The sequence below is a fragment of the Wolffia australiana genome, chromosome 11 (genome assembly GCF_029677425.1).
Source record: "Wolffia australiana isolate 7733 chromosome 11, ASM2967742v1".
NCBI lineage: Eukaryota > Viridiplantae > Streptophyta > Magnoliopsida > Alismatales > Araceae > Wolffia > Wolffia australiana.
In genome coordinates, this window is record NC_135845.1 from 5,654,790 (window position 1) to 5,673,346 (window position 18,557).

Here is an 18,557-nt window from a genome sequence, read left to right on the forward strand (position 1 = left end):
TGTCACGTGATCAGCGTAGTGTAGAAACTATGGCTCATTAAATTATGTGGCACACGAAAGACCGAATGCATAGGTCCAAGATGTATTTATAACTCAAATAGGTATGTATCATGCCCGAAAGGATACACAGTGACACCTATCAGTAAAGTTGATAACATGCATATTTAGTACTTTAATATGATCATATTTACATGTCTATTTGCATTAAATCACTCATATTTGCATGGTATCAAGCATACAATGATTAAATCTTTTATAAGAATGATTTTCTAAATTTTCTACATTTGTGTGCATTTTTTGGGAATTGCATAGCAATAAATTCTAAGAGAATTTAATTTTTGAGACAGAATTGATTTTTCTGGAATTTTTTGACATTATGTTTGGAATGAAATGAATTTTCTAAGTTGAAATATATATCTATATGTATTTTTGGGATTTATTTTAATTAAAATAAATTTTTAATGGGGACACATGGCGCAGGGTGACATGGCCCAATCAAAAAAAGGATCAAATTTTTTCTCAATAAATGCCGCGTGGACCGAGACGCAAAAGACAAAAAAAAGACTTTTGTTTTTTCCTTCTTTGAAATAGGCAGCAGACACATGGCTGCACAATGGGGCACCATGTGTACACCTGGCCCCCGACGTGTAGACATGGCGTGCTCAAATCCGTTACTGAAGAGCCGTTGCTGAAGAGATAAAAAATAAATAAAAAGAAAGAGAGGTGACGTGGCGCGCACTGACGCACCGCCACGTCAACCTTGAGAAAGAGTCCTTTGTCATTTTTTTCTTTGTCTTTCTTTGTCCTTTTTCACGTACACGTAGACTATAAAAAGCACATGCACGGAAGGCGAAAGGGCACAGAATCTGAACCAAATTGACTGTTTAATAGAAATGGAAAACAAGGATGCTGATGAGGAGAGAGAAGGAAATCAAAGGCTAGGATCGGCTCAACTACAAATGACCATAACTTTTGATCTACAACTCCGATTGAGCTGAAAATTTTTGCACTGCTTCGTCTTCCCCTCGTCTTTCCATCCATCCTCTGATATATAAATAGAGGCATGTATCACTCTGAAATTCATCTTGAACTTGCTTCTTACATGTTTGGCTGATTGAAAGATAGTGAGTTATGACATCCATCAAGTGTCTTCTTGGTGTCTTGGGTGGGAGGAAAGAAGCATTAGAGAAGAGGGGGAGCTTACAGCACTCCTAAATTGCTATGATCCTGGCAAAACATAAGAATCCAAGGTAAGTGTCCTCGCCTTACGTTGTTCCTCTCCTGACATCATCGTTATCGTAATCATAGTTTGTTATCATCCTTTCATTTATCATTTCACTTACTTACATCCCCATTATCTTGTCTCTCTATCCTCTCCATCACACCATTCCACATTCAGCCACTATCATCATTCACACTCTCGACCATCATCATATTCTTCAGGTTTACTTGTGATTAAAATTAGCATATAACTTACATCCTTTTACTTGATATCATTAGCTCATATCCTCTAATGTCATCTTCATCTCTTCTCTGGTTAATCATCACTATGATAGGAAATTAATTCCTTAATCATCGTCCCCTATGGAGATGACCCGTACTCATCAATAACTAAGTATTCTTAAATATGGTAAAATATATTTTTATTGAATAATCTCAATTACCAACGACGACTTTAAAACACCTAAAATTGAGATTATCAAAAGTATATGGACGACTATCTCAACAAAATCTTCATTTGACAAAACCAATCCTTCCTATTCATTTAGTGTTCTTCCCTCTTGTATTCTAGGTTCAGACACAATTAAAGACTTGAGACACGACTCATACAGCAGAATAAATAAAAATCAAGCATAAATTTAAAATTGAAACCAACACTTTTAGATAATTGATGTCATCTTGCATGGAATCAAATATTCTGCCATTTTTTCCGTGAATAGGTCATCTCAAGCTGAAAAAATGGAGAACCTCTAGACATGAATTTTTAGAATGGAATGTGAAACTCATATTTAACGATGATTCAAGAAAAAATAAAACATGAAAGGTTCCAATCATCATACGCTTTGTCTAATATATATGTCCTTCATCAAGTATAATTATACTAATTTTCCATCTCTCTTTTTTATAAAGTACACTTTGTTGTCTCTCTAAATCTCTGACAACAACATTTAAAGAACACCCTTCCTCTCCTCATCAATACAAAATTTTAAAACAAATCAAGAGACATTTTTTTGTAGTTTTGCACCACCTTTTCTTCAGAACCAAACTTTGCATGTGTTGACATCAGGAAAGAAGTAATCGGTCTTATATAAACCACATTTTTTACAAAAAAATTAAAAATAATAAATTATTGATGTATTATGAAGTCTATTTTTATGTTTATGAGTACGTTGATGTTCTTACATACAGAAAATTCATGCCTCGGGATTAGTTTTTGCCTATTTTGTGCATGTATCATGGAGTGAGAATAGAAATAAATATTATTCCAATTTATTTGTTCCATTCATCAATTTTAAAGATCAGATAATGCATTTTTTTATAGCCTTTTCAAGATCATTATCAATGTATATACCATTTGTAACATAAAGTTGACCTTACAACCCAGTTCATGGTTTTTGGTGTGGGGTAGTAAGGATACTATTGGAATGTAAGTAGTGTCTATGTTAATAGCACATTCCACATCTCACTCAATATTCATATATATGATATATTAATTATAATGCACTAGCAATGATTATCGTTGAAGCCTATGAATGCATCCAATAGCTTAGTGAATCATGATGATATCATAATTATGTGATCAGTTGTCTTTAAAAATCTATTATATATATTCCTACTGATTGATACTTGGAGAAAGAATAACATTGTCTAGTCCCATTCAAATGATAAGTAAGGCTGATCCTGAAGCCATTAACATTGAGACACAAATGACATTCTAAAAATTTAATTAGGTGCTAAAATTATTTAAATAAATCTAAACCTATGCATTCTGACTTATGAAACTTATTTTTTATTAATTTAATATCATACATTTAAAAGAATTACCAGAATTTAGAAAATAAAAATATCATTATAAAAATAAAATAAACCAATTAAACTATTATAAAATAATAAAAAATTATATAATGACTCAGAAATTTTATATTTATGAATTTGATGTTGGAAAATTGTGTAAAAAAATACCAGAAAACTGGGAAAATATAACTTATTCTATCAATGTAATAAACCATTTTAACGTTAAATAATTTGCATTTGTGTTTATTTAATGAAAATAAACATATAAGATACATGGAGATACTATTTAAAGTTGCATGTTATCTATGATTACCACTTATGATTTCATTTGCATGTTGTCTTGGTATTTAGATGAAATAGTTTCTCCCGTTAATAAAACTAGTTTCATGTCAACTCTTGTCAAATTTAAAGTGGTTCAAAGATAATAGGAGCTCAGGACACATGATCAAATACTCAACCTAGCAGGCCAAAGGTTCGACTCACATTTGGGTCACAAAATTGAAAATGGTCCTACATTTGGAAAACTCATTTCTAGATATTTTTTTTTAGCTCTTAAAGTTTCAAAAGGGGAAGTTCTTCAACATAATTAATTTGGAATAATTTTTTCTGTGATAAAAATTGGCGGATGGATTTCATTTTATGTACAGTAGTAATATGAGTTACATTAACAAATATCATATATTTATTGGAAATACACATAAAATGTCTATGTGATATACATGACCTAATTTATTCCATGTATATCAGTGATGGAGGACCATCCGGAAGATCAAGCCCATACTCGTCAACAGCCGCGTCCTAGAGCTCGAGCCGATGCAAGGAACCCAAATTTCTGATATCGGGATTGATGACAGCTTCATATCATAATTTATTTTGTGGATCGTCATTTTATTTTGTGCATGCGCCATTTCCTTTGACTATAGGGAGGCTCCCCTCTATGTGTACGGGCCTCCCCCATGATCATCATTTTGTTTGTTTTGTGAGTGTTTTTTTTTTGTTAAGACTCTTAGGGGGGAGTCCTTGTTGTACATCTCCCCTAAGAAAGCCCATTATGGCAACCATTCCCCCCCCCCCCCCAAACCCCCAGCCTACTATATAATGGGGGTGGGATTATCGCATGAAGATTGGAGATTCTTGGAAGAAATTGCCATTGTATTGCACTAAGGGTCTCCACTATTCTCCTCCATGGAGAAGCATTTCACTTTCTTCTTTCTGTAGGTTACCCCAGGGAAGGGCGTTCTCGGTCACCATTGCCAACCAGTACTGTCGTTGCACCGTAACAGCCTCTCCGCGCCGCCAGGCCCAACCACGCTACTGCACGTTGTCGTTTGTGTCCCGTGGTCATCAGCCTGCCAACCGCGGATTCTATCGTGGCATTCCCCTGCTATAGTTGCACCACAAGGACCCTTCACGCACGCCTCTCAGTCTCAACCATCACTCCATCAGTCGCGGTCTTAGTGGTCATTGCTTCTCCAGGCGCAAAACCTTTTCCCTACCGCGCCACCACTCGGTAGTGACCCACCACGCAGTTGTTCCTTCTTGGCACAACCAACGCTACCTGCACGCATTGACTCGGTAGTGATGCCTACCGTGTGCTCGCCATCCGTACTGGCCTAAGAGCCACCCTGTTGCATCTTCCACGGCCATCACCACCCTGTGCGCAGTGTGAAGAGGAGTTTTACTTGCCGAGCCAAAGAGTCGACGTGGCCCAATAGGACTTCTAATAACAACTAGCTAGTAATAATTGGACACGTACCCTTATATACTCGTTAGAGAAATAGTTGTAGGATTCATATAAGTTCAAACATAGTCTTAGGATTAAACGTAGCATAGGATTAAACATAGATTGAAATATATAGATAGGTTCACATTATTGACGATGATCCAACGGTTATAATTTGATACGATATAGTCGTTATGACTAGTTATAACGGCTACGATCATAACAACTCAACTATATACGCTATAACTACTAAACTTATAGTATAAATTACAAACCAATGTTAACGAAAGACTTGCGAGAAATAAAACGATTTAATCGATTCTTCTGTGTCTTCTCTCTTTGTTCCTTTTTCTTCTCTCTTCTTTTCTCCATTCTTCTGTCTTCAAGATCTTGTGCAACGGCCAAGAAACTTCAACATGGTATCAGAGCCATTCCGCGTCAAGGCTGAAGAAATGATCGTCACAGCTACGACTTCAGCTTCCCAAATCTTCATGAGGAACACCGTCACCACAGGACAAGTCCCGGTGAACATCCCGCTAGGAGCCACCGTGCTGGTGAAGCTCAACGATGAGAATTATCAAACATGGAAGAGTTCAATACTTCCAGTTCTCAACCGGTACGAATTGATGTTTTTTGTTCAAAATGATTCGCCCCCAATATCTGTTCAAGATTCACAAGGAAATGTTGTCAAGAATCCAGACTTTTGGCAATGTTAGAAGAATGACCAGAAGGTTCTGGGGTTCCTTTACACAACATTGTCACAGTCTGTTATTTCGTGCATCAGTAGTGCTAAGACTATAAGAGAGGCTTGGAATCTGCTTCAGAGTTTCTAGCAGAAGCATGGCAAGAGTGATGGATCTTCATTGTCAATTTCATACCATCACCAAAGGTACCTTGACTATCGATGAGTATGTTAGACATTTTCGATTCATTATTGAATCCTTGGAAGCTATTGGATCTGTGATTGATGATGATACAAGGAATTACACATTTTTACGGGGACTAGGTACAGAATATAGTCAGTTTGTGTTAGTCATGAATGCATCTTCACAATATGAAGTTTGAGGATATCGTATCTAACCTCAAATCACAATAAATTTACATTTCATGTCAGCAAAAGGCAAACGCCAGCATGTTTTGTACTGTGGCTAACAACAGTTAGGCACCAAGTGTGTCTTCAAGCCAGAATCCACAAAGAAATTACTACCCCTCAAGAGGATCAAACCAGAATCGTGGAAGAGGAAGAGGAATGCCCAACACATTCCTTCCAAGATGCCAACTTTGCTCCCAATTTGGTCACCGAGCAAGGGAGTGCCAAGAATTTACAAGAAGCCAGCAGAGTGCAGGAAAAAACAGACAGAATTGGCGGACAAATTTGCAGGCATATATCATTCAGAATTCTGAAAATGGCGCATGGTTCCCAAATAGCGGAGCGACACATCACGTCACAGCAGACACAAATCTGATCTCCAATTCTACAAATTTTCAAGGAAACGAGCAACTTCAAATTGGTAATGGCACAGGTTTGAAAATCTTATCTTTAGGATCTTCAAAAATTTCAACTTGTGAAAAGAATTTATTTCTCAAAAATATACTGCATAAGTTGACTACAGATAATGATGTTTTTGTGGAGTTTCATCCTTCTTATTGTCTTGTCAAGGACAAGAACACCAGCAACATCCTGCTACGGGGAACAATTAAAGATGGCCTCTATTGTCTGGAAACTTCAACAAACAAGCCTATAGCATTCGTTGGAGAGAAAACATCAGCTGAGATGTGGCATTCCAGATTGGGTCATCCACAATTTCGAACCTTACAAACTGTCATAACCAAATTTGGTCTCCCGTTTTCAAATCTTTCAAAACAGTTCGTTTGTGATGCATGTAGAATCTCGAAAACACACAAGCTACCATTTAATCTCACTCATCATCATTCTAACAAATATCTTGAGATCATTCATTCAGATTTTTGGGGATCATCACCCATTCTTTCAAACTTTGGTTTTTCATACTATGTTGTTTTTATTGACGATTATAGCAAATACGCATGGTTATATCTTCTAAAAAGGAAAAATGAATTGATGTCTAAGTTCATTGAATTTAAAAAAAGAGTGGAAAAACAATTTTCTACTCAAATAAAATATTTTCAATCAGATTGGGGAGGAGAGTATCAGTCTCTCAACTCAAATTTTAAATCACAAGGGATTGTTCATCGGGTATCATGTCCACATACCCCTGAACAAAATGGAACTGCCGAAAGAAAACATAGACATATTATGGAAACAGCTTTGGCATTGCTTAATTCACCTTTGATGCCAAAGAAATTTTGGGATGAGGCTGTAGTTACCGCTACTTCCTCATAAATAGAATGCCAACCATGGTTATTGAAAACAAGTCGCCTTTTGAAAATATATTCAAAGAAAAACCAGATTATTCTGTTTTAAGGATATTTGGATGTCTTTGCTATCCATATCCAAGATTTTATGCGCAGCACAAGTTTGACCAACATTCAGAGAAATGCGTTTTCCTTGGATACAGTTCCATGCACAACGGGTACAGATGCATGTCTCTTCAAACATGTGATTTTTGAAGAAAAAGTTTTTCCTTTTGCATCTAATTCTATCCAGATACTCGGACCATGTCCAAGAGTAGCATCTAATATTCCATGTTTAGATAAGACAAGTGATTCTTTATCATCAATCACTGAACATAATTCAATCATTGATTATAACAATACAATATCTGATCAAAATTTAGCACAGAATGGACAAGATGAAGTTCATATATCAACTCTAGTGCTAAACGACTTTCCAGACAGATCGAATATGGAATCAATCGATTCTACTATTCAAGATCTATCTAGTACTCTCGATCATACACCTGAGCCAGGACAAACTTTTAAGGTAAGAAAACTCAGCGATACCTATGATCACGAGAAGAACCACTTAGCATTTTCTGTAACCAAACACCCTGTTCCAATGTGCTTACTATCTAGTTTAGAATACAATGAACCATCAACTTACATCAAAGCATCCAAATATAATAATTGGATGCAAGCGATGAGAGCTGAATACAATGCCCTCATTCAGAACAAAACTTGGACCTTAGTTCCAAGAGATAAAAACTTTCATGTCATTGGGTGTAAATGGATTTACAAATTGAAATACAACTCAGATGGAAGTATAGATCTTTATAAGGCTAGACTAGTGGCTAAGGGATTTACTCAGCATGAGGGATTTGATTTTACAAAGACATTTAGTCCTGTGGTCAAACATAATACTGTAAGAATCGGAGAGTTCATCAACTAGACGTGTCTAACGCATTTTTACATGGGGAGCTGGAGGAAAAGATCTATATGGAACAACCTCAAGGTTTCAAAGATTCTTCACACTCTGATTCTGTTTGTTTACTTAAAAAATTGATTTATGGCTTAAAGCAGTCGCCTAGAGCTTGGTTTCATAAACTGTCTTCGTCACTTCAATTTTTTGGCTTTATTGGGTCTAAAACAGATATGTCATTGTTTTATAAAATTGATGGAAGTCCGATTTTTATATTAATATATGTCGATGATATTTTGATTATGTCTCCAGAGGTTAACAATATTAATGATATTGTGCATAAACTACATAAAGAATTTGCAATACGTGATTTGGGCCCAGCAAAATATTTTCTTGGAGTATAATTAATTCAACATCAGAAAGGTTTTCTTCTTACTCAATCTAGATATCTTTTGTCTATTATTAAGAAATAAAAAATGGAAAATTCCAAGCCACTATCAACACCTATTTCACTGGCTTCAGCAACGACAGACAAAGACAAACAAAGAGACCCTTCAAGTGATACTTTATAAAGACAAATTGTTGGAGGTCTTCAGTATCTTACACTTACTAGACCAGACATAACTTTTACTGTGAACAAAGCATGTCAAAAGATGCATCTACCTGATTCTAATGACTGGGGTGCTCTTAACCACTTACTTAGATATCCCAAAGGTAGCATTCTCTATGGATTACTTATTCATAAAAATTCTGATTCTAACATCAATGCATTTAGTGACTCTTATTGGGCAGGTGATAGAGAAGATCGAAGATCCACCGGAGACTATCTAATTTACATCGGGAAGAATTTGGTGTTGTGGAGTTCAAAGAAGCAGCCTACGGTGGCTAGATCAAGTACCGAGGCAGAGTACAAAGCAGTTGCAAATGCAACTACTGAAATGCTATGGATTCAGTCACTACTAAAAGAAATCAAAATCAAATCTGAATCCGTACCAACATTGTGGTACGATAATGTTGGTGCTACATATTTGGCTGTCAATCCTGTGTTTCATGCTAGAATGAAACACAAAGAAATTGATTATCACTTCGTCCGTGAACAAGTGGCAGCCAAGTTATTAAAAGTTCAATTCGTCAACAGTAATAATCAGTTGGCTGACTCACTGACAAAACCCCTTGCAAAGAATCATTTTCTTTTTCTCAGGTACAAGCTCAATGTCGTCTGCAATGGCGATGATCTTGCGGGGGGGTGTGAAGAGGAGGAGTTTTACTTGCCGAGCCAAAGAGTCGACGTGGCCCAATAGGACTTCTAATAACAACTAGCTAGTAATAATTGGACACGTACCCTTATATACTCGTTAGAGAAATAGTTGTAGGATTCATATAAGTTCAAACATAGTCTTAGGATTAAACGTAGCATAGGATTAAACATAGATTGAAATATATAGATAGGTTCACATTATTGACGATGATCCAACGGTTATAATTTGATACGATATAGTCGTTATGACTAGTTATAACGGCTACGATCATAACAACTCAACTATATACGCTATAACTACTAAACTTATAGTATAAATTACAAACCAATGTTAACGAAAGACTTGCGAGAAATAAAACGATTTAATCGATTCTTCTGTGTCTTCTCTCTTTGTTCCTTTTTCTTCTCTCTTCTTTTCTCCATTCTTCTGTCTTCAAGATCTTGTGCAACGGCCAAGAAACTTCAACACGCAGCTCTCTGAAGGCCAGTTACACTGGGCATCGTCCCTGTTCTTGGCCCTACAGGCAATCACATCCAGGTTTTCCTTGTCCTCTAGCGACGATCACGATTCGGCAAGAACACCCGGGCCCAAACCAGCAGGTCTCATTGTCTCTCCCGTTAAATAGTATTGTTACGTTTGTTAGTGCCGATTTAGTCAGCTCCTCTACCAAAGACCTACGTCTCATTGGACTAGCCACTGAGTTTCAAGTTAGTAATTTATTCTGGGGTGTCGGATCTACATTGTGCTTGACGACGGTCGGGATGCTCACGGGCAGTGATTGTCTCCCATTCCATCAACCTTTGAGTCGATCATCCGGGTCATTGGGAGCTTGGTCGTGCCTCGATCCCTTATGTCGATTACAAAAAATATTTATTAAGACTCAACAAATTGAACAGTATTTACAGGGTTACCATCCTGCTTCTCATTGGTTTTAAAACTTTCACATCATTTTACCTCATCCCTTCACGAATCATCGATCCCTTCCTATGGTGTAACATGATCTGCTTGATCCCGTCACATCGTGTTACAACAATCAGTAATAATTTGACTGTGAAAATGAAAAATATTTAGAGAAATTGATAGAGAAATAGGCAGTACTACATTGACATGGATTTACATCATAGGAGAGTAAAATGAAAATATGACAATGTTAACTCTGAATGTCTACATCTAGAAAATGGTAAATATTTCTTCCATGAAAATTCTGTTGACATTATTTAAATTGATTGGAATAGCTGTAACTATAACTACTGTTCAATTTATTGAGTCTTAATAACTTATTTTGTATTTTTTGCAATAAATTCGTTATATGTGTGATATTTAGTTGGGTCCATTGACGCTTAGCTGGAATATCACTCTAATTATGCTCTCCATCTTTTTATTGACTAGATCAATAAGAATACCTTTTACGTAGATTATACACTCAATCTCCCATAAAAACTTATATTTTGCGGTAAGTACGATCGATTGAAACCAAGGATGAGAGATGGGATTTCAATTGGGAATTTTTACTTTTTTGCTTTATTTCCTAAGAAATTACTCAGAATAAAGCTCATTTCATTTGGTTTTCTAACAGTTAGTACTTAAAGGGGGGATCAATATTATTAAAGAGGCTCAGATGGTTGATTCATTGCTAGACCTTTATTTCCTTTGGTAGGGTCGATTCATTGCCATACCAACTAGACGGTCAGCCATTAATGATGTGGCTAAGAGGGCTGATGACCTGCCTGGTGGTAACCTCAATTTTAGGGGTTTAATTCATCGTTGGTAATTGAGATTATTCAATAAAAATATATTTAACCGTACTTGAGAATACTTAATGATGAGTAAGGATCGTCTCCACAAGGAACGATGATTAAGGAATTAATTTCTTATGACCATGATAATCAACGAGAGGATAGATGAAGACAAAATTTGAGGACATGAGCTAGCGACATTGATTAAAAATACGTAATTTATCTGTTGATTTAACTTAAAGAAAAGAGTACGTGAATGTGACGGATACGATGATGGACGATGGTATGAATGAGGATAGTGGTTGGATGTGGAGTGGTACGATGGAGAGGATATAGAGACAAGATAAGAGAGTATAGATGAGTAAAATGTGAGTGAACATACGATGAAAAACTACAATTAAGCAAATTATGATGTCGGGAAAGAAACAACATAAGGCGAAGAGGCTTATTTTAGATGCTTATGTTCCGCCAGGATCACGGCGATTTACGAGTTCCGGTACGCTCCCCCTCTTCTCCAATGCTTCTCCCCACACACCCAGGACATCAATAACACACTTGATGGATCTCAAAACTCACTATCTTTCAATCAGCCTACACATGTAAGAAGCAAGTTCAAGATGAATTTCACAATTATCCATGTCTCTTTTTATATATCAGAGTATGGATGGAAATAGGAGGGGAAGAAGAAGCAGTGATAAAAATTTCAGCTCAATCGGAGTTGTAGATCAAAAGTTATGGTCGTTTGAATTTGAAGAAATCTTAGCCCTTTAAATTTTATCTCTCCTTGTCATCATCATCATTTTCCGTGCCTGTATTCCTCATGGCGCTCCACATTCTGCACCTTTCATATTCCTCATCCCACTCATCGTATTCTGCGCCACGTGCACCTAGGATAATAAAAGGACAATAGAGAGAAAAAGAAAAACAAAGAAAAAAAGAAGAAGATTCGCGGCTCTCATGGCGGCGCGTCAGAGCGCATTGGGTCAGCACGATATGTAGTGGTTTTTTTGTAAAAAATAGGTGGACGCGAGCGCGCCACGTCGCCACCGACAGAATCAAAAGAGAGAAACAGAAAAGTCATTTTTTATCTTTTGCGCCTCAGTCTTCGTAGCAGTTATTATGAAAAAAATAGCTTCTTTTTTTCATTTGGCCACGTCGCCCCCTACTTCTGAAATTTGAAAAATGATTTATCACTTATAATGGCAATCACAACTTCGTGAATCGCAAAGCCATGATTGTGTGATGGAATGATTGGCTGACGCCAATCATCAAATCAGTTAATGATTGGTTGTCGCCAATCATCACAATCACTTGACAAAATTGAATGTCCACACATGGCGGTGAAAAATAAAAGGGCTAAAAAATATTTTAAAATCCATATTAATTAAAATAAAGCCCAAAAAATACATAGAAATATATATTTCTACTTAGAAAAAGCATTGCTTTCCAAATTTAAAAATTCTTAAAAAAACATTCTGTCTCAAAAAATTATATTCCTTTAGAAAAATCCCAAAAATGCACAAAATACAGAAATGCATTCTAAAAAAAATTAATCATTTTAAGCTTGATAAGATGTAAATTTAAGTAATTTAATTTAGATAAACATGTAAATATGATCATATAAGGTACTAAAAATGCATGTTATCACTTGCAATGGTGCACCAAAAAGAAAGTGGGTCTACAGTTGTGACTTAAGGCCAACCTTTGAACTCATCCAATGAAGATCAGATGACCCAAGGTGAGGGGGGTGTGGGGTGGTGGGGCAAACCCATCCTTCCAACCCTTCAATACTTGTGCTTGTTGTCTAGATAATGGTTGTTGGCCATGGGGTACCATCACTGGCAATCCAATGGCCCTAAGAGGAACCCAAAGGCCAGTGAACACCATTGATGCCCAACAAATCTCCCCTAAGGCCTTTAAAAAATGTGTACAACCCCAATTCCTGTTTCTCTAGATGAACATCCAAAACTGTGGCATGAGACCCTTAGAGCAGTTGGCTTATATGGAGGCCAATTAGGTGTGTGTTGTTTATGTCTTTCTAAATTTATTTTTCCTGAATCAAATAATTTTTTTATCATAGAAAACTCACTCAAATATGTATAGTAGGATTAAGGTCGTCCCCACATGGACTGGCGTTTAACTATACGCATGACACTTCAGCAAAGATTAGGAAAATAAGATGGTAACGTTTGTGATAAGTTGACTTAACTATATATAATAAGATAAAAGATGGGTTTATGTAATAATAACAGAAATAGTGTGATAAATCTAAATTTGGTGTTTAGAAATGCCACTTTGATTTAAGCTTTTGTAATACATTTATAGAATTCCCTTTTTCAAAATATAGAAAGTTTCGGATGAGAAAGGGGTCGAACCACAGGGAGGCACATGTAAGAATTTTTACCTTAATTCAAATTAATTAATTCAAAATTGAATTAATTTTTTTGCATTTAATAAGCCTTAATTGTGTTTAATTTTGTTTTGTAATGAATCAAAAACTTAATAGTGATCCTAGTATTTTTGGGTCAAGACAATCTACAAAGGACAATTTTGATTCTTATATCAGATTAATTTGGATTTCCAATATTCAAATTAGGAAGATTTATGAAGACAATTTTTATGTAATAAAATTGGGAATTTGAAAATTCGACTTGAAGATGAGTGAATTTTTGGATAAAATTTTGAATTTAGGTATTTTAGATGTTCAATTGAATTTTCCAAGAATCAATTTTAAGATATATAGAGAGAGAAATAGGCAATCTAACCTAGAGCTAGAAAGTAGAAAATTTTGGGGAAATTTGAATTTAAGATGAAATTCAACCCTAAGCTAGAGATCCAAGATGCAAAAAGAGATGAAAATCAGTGTAGAACCAAGAATTAAGATTCAGATCTAGAATCAATTCAAATTGCAATGCTAATCGCTGTAAAAACCATCTCCAAGGGCATGTACATTTTGCCCATGCCTTGGCGTTTTAAAATCATTCAAGAAGAAGTTCAAGCAGTGAAGAAGAAACTTACAACTTTGATAATTGAACCAATATCTGTTAACTCCAAAAGCAGCACATGTGCCCTTCCTAGCCAATTTCTTGGGGAAGAGCTTCCTCGGTGATTTTCTCCTTCTTCCCGACCTTTATTTCAAGATCCAACTATATGGGTCATAGAGTGTGAAAAGATAAACCTACCTCAAATTTTGAGGTACTAAAATGGCGATTAGAGAGACAAACCTATCAAACAGCTAGATCTCAAGATATCGCCATTTTACTAGCGATTAATACTGGCCATTAGATTTTTTATCGCTCTCCGCGTGAATAGAAAATACCCTTTTATGATTTGTTGCCTTGTTTTCTCTGCCCTCGGATCGCACGCTGCCATGTCATTGTACACAGAAAACAACAAAATTATTACCATTTTGATTAGAGAGAGATTATATATTTTAGCGGCTGGGAGAGTGCCACGTCGCCTATTCTGATTCTCGATAAAAAAGTTAAGAAAAGAAATAGGTATTTTTTTCTTCTCGTTTTTCGTTTTCTTATACCAATGCGTGCAGAATTGATTACTGCGTGCAACCAATGCATGCGACTAATCCATTCCACGTTCATCGATTATGCAGAAGATTCTTAATTAATAAATACAGGCAGAGAGTGATTCTCCATGTGCATTTATTGCACAAAAAATCCAAATCAAATAAAAACACAATGTACCTTTTTCCTCACCACCCGCGCCATGTCATTTTCAAGATAATGATTTGCTCATTATGGCATTGCGCATGCCAATGCCATAATGAGTCAATAAGGCGTTTCTTTAACGCATCCAATCATTCGCCCAAATTTTCAGGCGAATGACGTGGATGCCTTAAAATTCATTAAAAAATATTAAAATACTAAATAAATCATAGAACGTATTACTTTAATCCTAAAAATTATTTCTTGGCTATATAATGGTCAGGAAATTATAAAACAATATGGAAAATTTCTAGAAAAATTAGTAAAACCCTTAACAACCTCTAGCCAAGTTTTTTATGCCCTGAAAAAAATAATTCTTCAATGCACTGAGGTTAATGCCATGTAAAAAAAACTAAAAAATTTAAACAATCATAAAATCATAGGGCAAGTCATTTATGTCCATTTAAGTATGATAACATGCAAATATGTCTAGTGATACACATATATGTAATGTAATATCTATCAATTTAACATTATAAGTTGCAAGTAATCATAGTGAGAAGGTGGAGGATAAATAGTAAGAATAAAGTAGTAAGAGTATAGGACGGATAGGGAGAGGCAGAAGTTATATTTTTATAACAAAATTTATTTTTTATATTATTATTATGAGTAATATAGAGATAGTAGGTAAGTAGTAAAACTAAATTTACTTTAAATTTTTGATAAATGAGAATAGCAATTAAGATATTTCTATTATGAAACCTAGATGGTATAATAAAAAAAGCAACATCCTCAGTAGAAAGAGATGCCAAAAAAGTATCCAGACTAGAAAGACATGGAAAAATAACAAAAAACAAAATGGTACCACATAAATAAAAAAATATAAAGTATCATAAATAGAAATGAATGACAAATACTCAAATACAACAAAATAGACAACAAGGATCAAAGGAAGATATACAAATGTATATCTTACCATATAGAGATAAGTGCAGCCAAATACTGTTGCTCGTCCATCATACTATAGCTATAATGTAGATAGGATCTCCATAAGCAAACGTGACAGAATAAATAAAAGCAGATTATAGAAAATGACAAAGAGCACAAACAACAAGCAAGTTTCTTTTAATCGAAAATTTAGTATATGAAGATAAACAAACACAAGATTACGAGAACATTTATTACATGAAGTGAAACAAACACAATAATATGTGCATTAAAAAAACAAGGTTCGATATAAATACAACTTAGATAGCATCTTACATGAAAATAAAAACAAAAATGCACAAGAACACTAAAATAATATTGTAACTGCTAAAAGATAAAAAAACACCAAAAATAGATACTCAATGACAAATAAACAAAATAATACATGATAAAAAAGAGGAAATTAACACACAAGAATTCAAGGGTAGAGTAGACGCAAGATAGAAAAAATATATCAAGGCATATAAAGATACTTGTAGCTGAACACAGCTGTGCGGTAAAGCTTATTTATATATATATATATATATATAATACCCAAAAAACTGAGAAAATAAATAAATAAAATAAAATTCACAAAATCATGTAGAACAGGTAGTGTAAGTCTTTCGATAACAAACTATTCATACGAAGGAACAAAACACAAGGTTATGACAAGATAGCAACACGATAATACATACCTCATAAATCACATCACAATTTCATAAGCATGACTCCATCTTGCTACCAAGCATGATGTTTATACAACCTTTTATAAGCTCGAGATAGGAAGAGAAACAAAAAGGTTAATAAAAGAGAACAGAGATAAAGAGCATACAACAAACAATACTTGCGCATTGATGGTCCTTCATTGTATTCTTATCTCTAAATCTGAAGCTAAAAAAAATAACTAAATAGTGTATTAGGTAAAGTAGAATAAGATAAAGACCATACAACAGCAAAATAATAGAAAACAAATGCCTGTCATATAAGTCAAATTACACAGTATCTTTCACCAAAATAGAAACCAAAAGTAGTATATCAGATTTCTCACTCATTGCTTCCCTGTTTTAGTGTATCAGCTTCCATGTACCTATGCAATTAAAAAAATGTATCAGATAAATTACATTAAGAAAAGCAAAAAATTACCCGCCTAACCTGCGGCCAAAAAAGTTAACAATATCTTATAAAAAATAGAAAGCAATATATGTCAAGGGGGGAAGTGAGATGAACAAATCTATATCCGAGAATATAAAGATGCATTGAGCATGAAACATCTCCCTGAAACACCATGAGTTGCCCTTTTTGGTCCTCTATTAATAAGTATTACGGAAAACGTACCTGTGAAAGCAAGAACCTATCAGATTATTCATCCTCATCAAACAAATATGAAAAACTAAAACAAGAGAAAACTTTCTAAACCTAGCATGATATAAAAATTTAAATATCAAGGAACTTAAACAAAGATAAAATAATAAAACCACATTAAAATAACATAGGATCATGGGTAGAAAGAGACCTCTAAAAATACCCACTCAACCTTCACACAAAAAATACCAAAAAAAAGATAACGATATAAAGAAAAAATAGAAATCACTATATGTCCAGGGGGAACATAGATAAAAAAATCTATATCCTAGGATATCAAGATTTATCCAGCATAAGGCAGTTTCCCTGAAACTCCATGTATTTCCCTTCTTGGTCATCTATTTTTTAGTACCACGGTAAAGATAACTATAAACATAAAGAAAGAATGTATCAGAGCAGTCAATTTTCCTCAAAGTAAGATAAAACATGTAAACCAAGCATGGTATATTTACGAAAAGTATCAAGCAATAGGAATAAAGGTAAAAGCAGAACAACCATATCTTAAAAAACACAACATCGTATGTGTAAAGACATATAAAAAAGCCAATGCAACTGGCCCACAAAAGAAGCAACCAAATAATTAGTGATAAAAAGCAAAAATAGAAACCCCTATAAATGGAGGCAGAAAGGAAGATGAAAAAATCTATATCCAATGACATCAAGATGCATCCAGCATAAGACAGTCATCCTGAAAAGCCATGCATTGATTGCTCTTCTTGGTCCTCTAGTTTTTAGTATCACCATAAATGTAACTATGCAAGTAAGGAAAGAATGTATCATATCAACTATATTCATAAAAAAAACTAAACAATCTAAATTTTTTTTAACCCAAGCATGGTATACAAATGAAAAATATAAAGCCATAGAAACAAAGATAAAAGCATAATCCTACCTAATAAAAAATCATAGCAATCGAAGTGCAAAGAGATATCTAAAAATACCCACCCAATCTGCACAAAAAAGAAAAAATAATAATTAGCGGTAGAAAATAATAATAGGTTTTATGTAAGGTCGGAGAGATATATAGTAAATAAATATATATTAGGATTTAGGTAGGTATTGAACTGGATTATTTATTTAGTAAGATGTAGTAGGAAGGATAAAGAGAAGAGGGTAATAAGAATTATGATGATAATGCGAAAGGAATCATCTAGTTATATATAGCTTAGTGAACTAGAGAAAGATATATTTATATATATACAGAATAAGAGATTAAGGTAGATGGAGGAATTAATCTTTTTAAGTTTTAGGGGGAATTAAGAACTTGATTTGATAGGGAAAGAATAACTAGAAGATAATAAGGATGAATGAAAGTAATCAAGAGGTGATTATGTACATTATTATGTGCTTTATAGATAGATTATTGTAATCGAATGCGGCTTATGTATGCACATTTAATAAGTAGTGCTTCTATTTTTCATAAATACTATTCGGATGAAACTAGGATAAATTGGGAAAATCGCTTGATGTCTGGTCGTGTTCAATAGATGCCTCAGAGAATCTGAACTGAAAAATCAATAGAAACCTCAGTTCCTATTGAAAACGGCAATGACC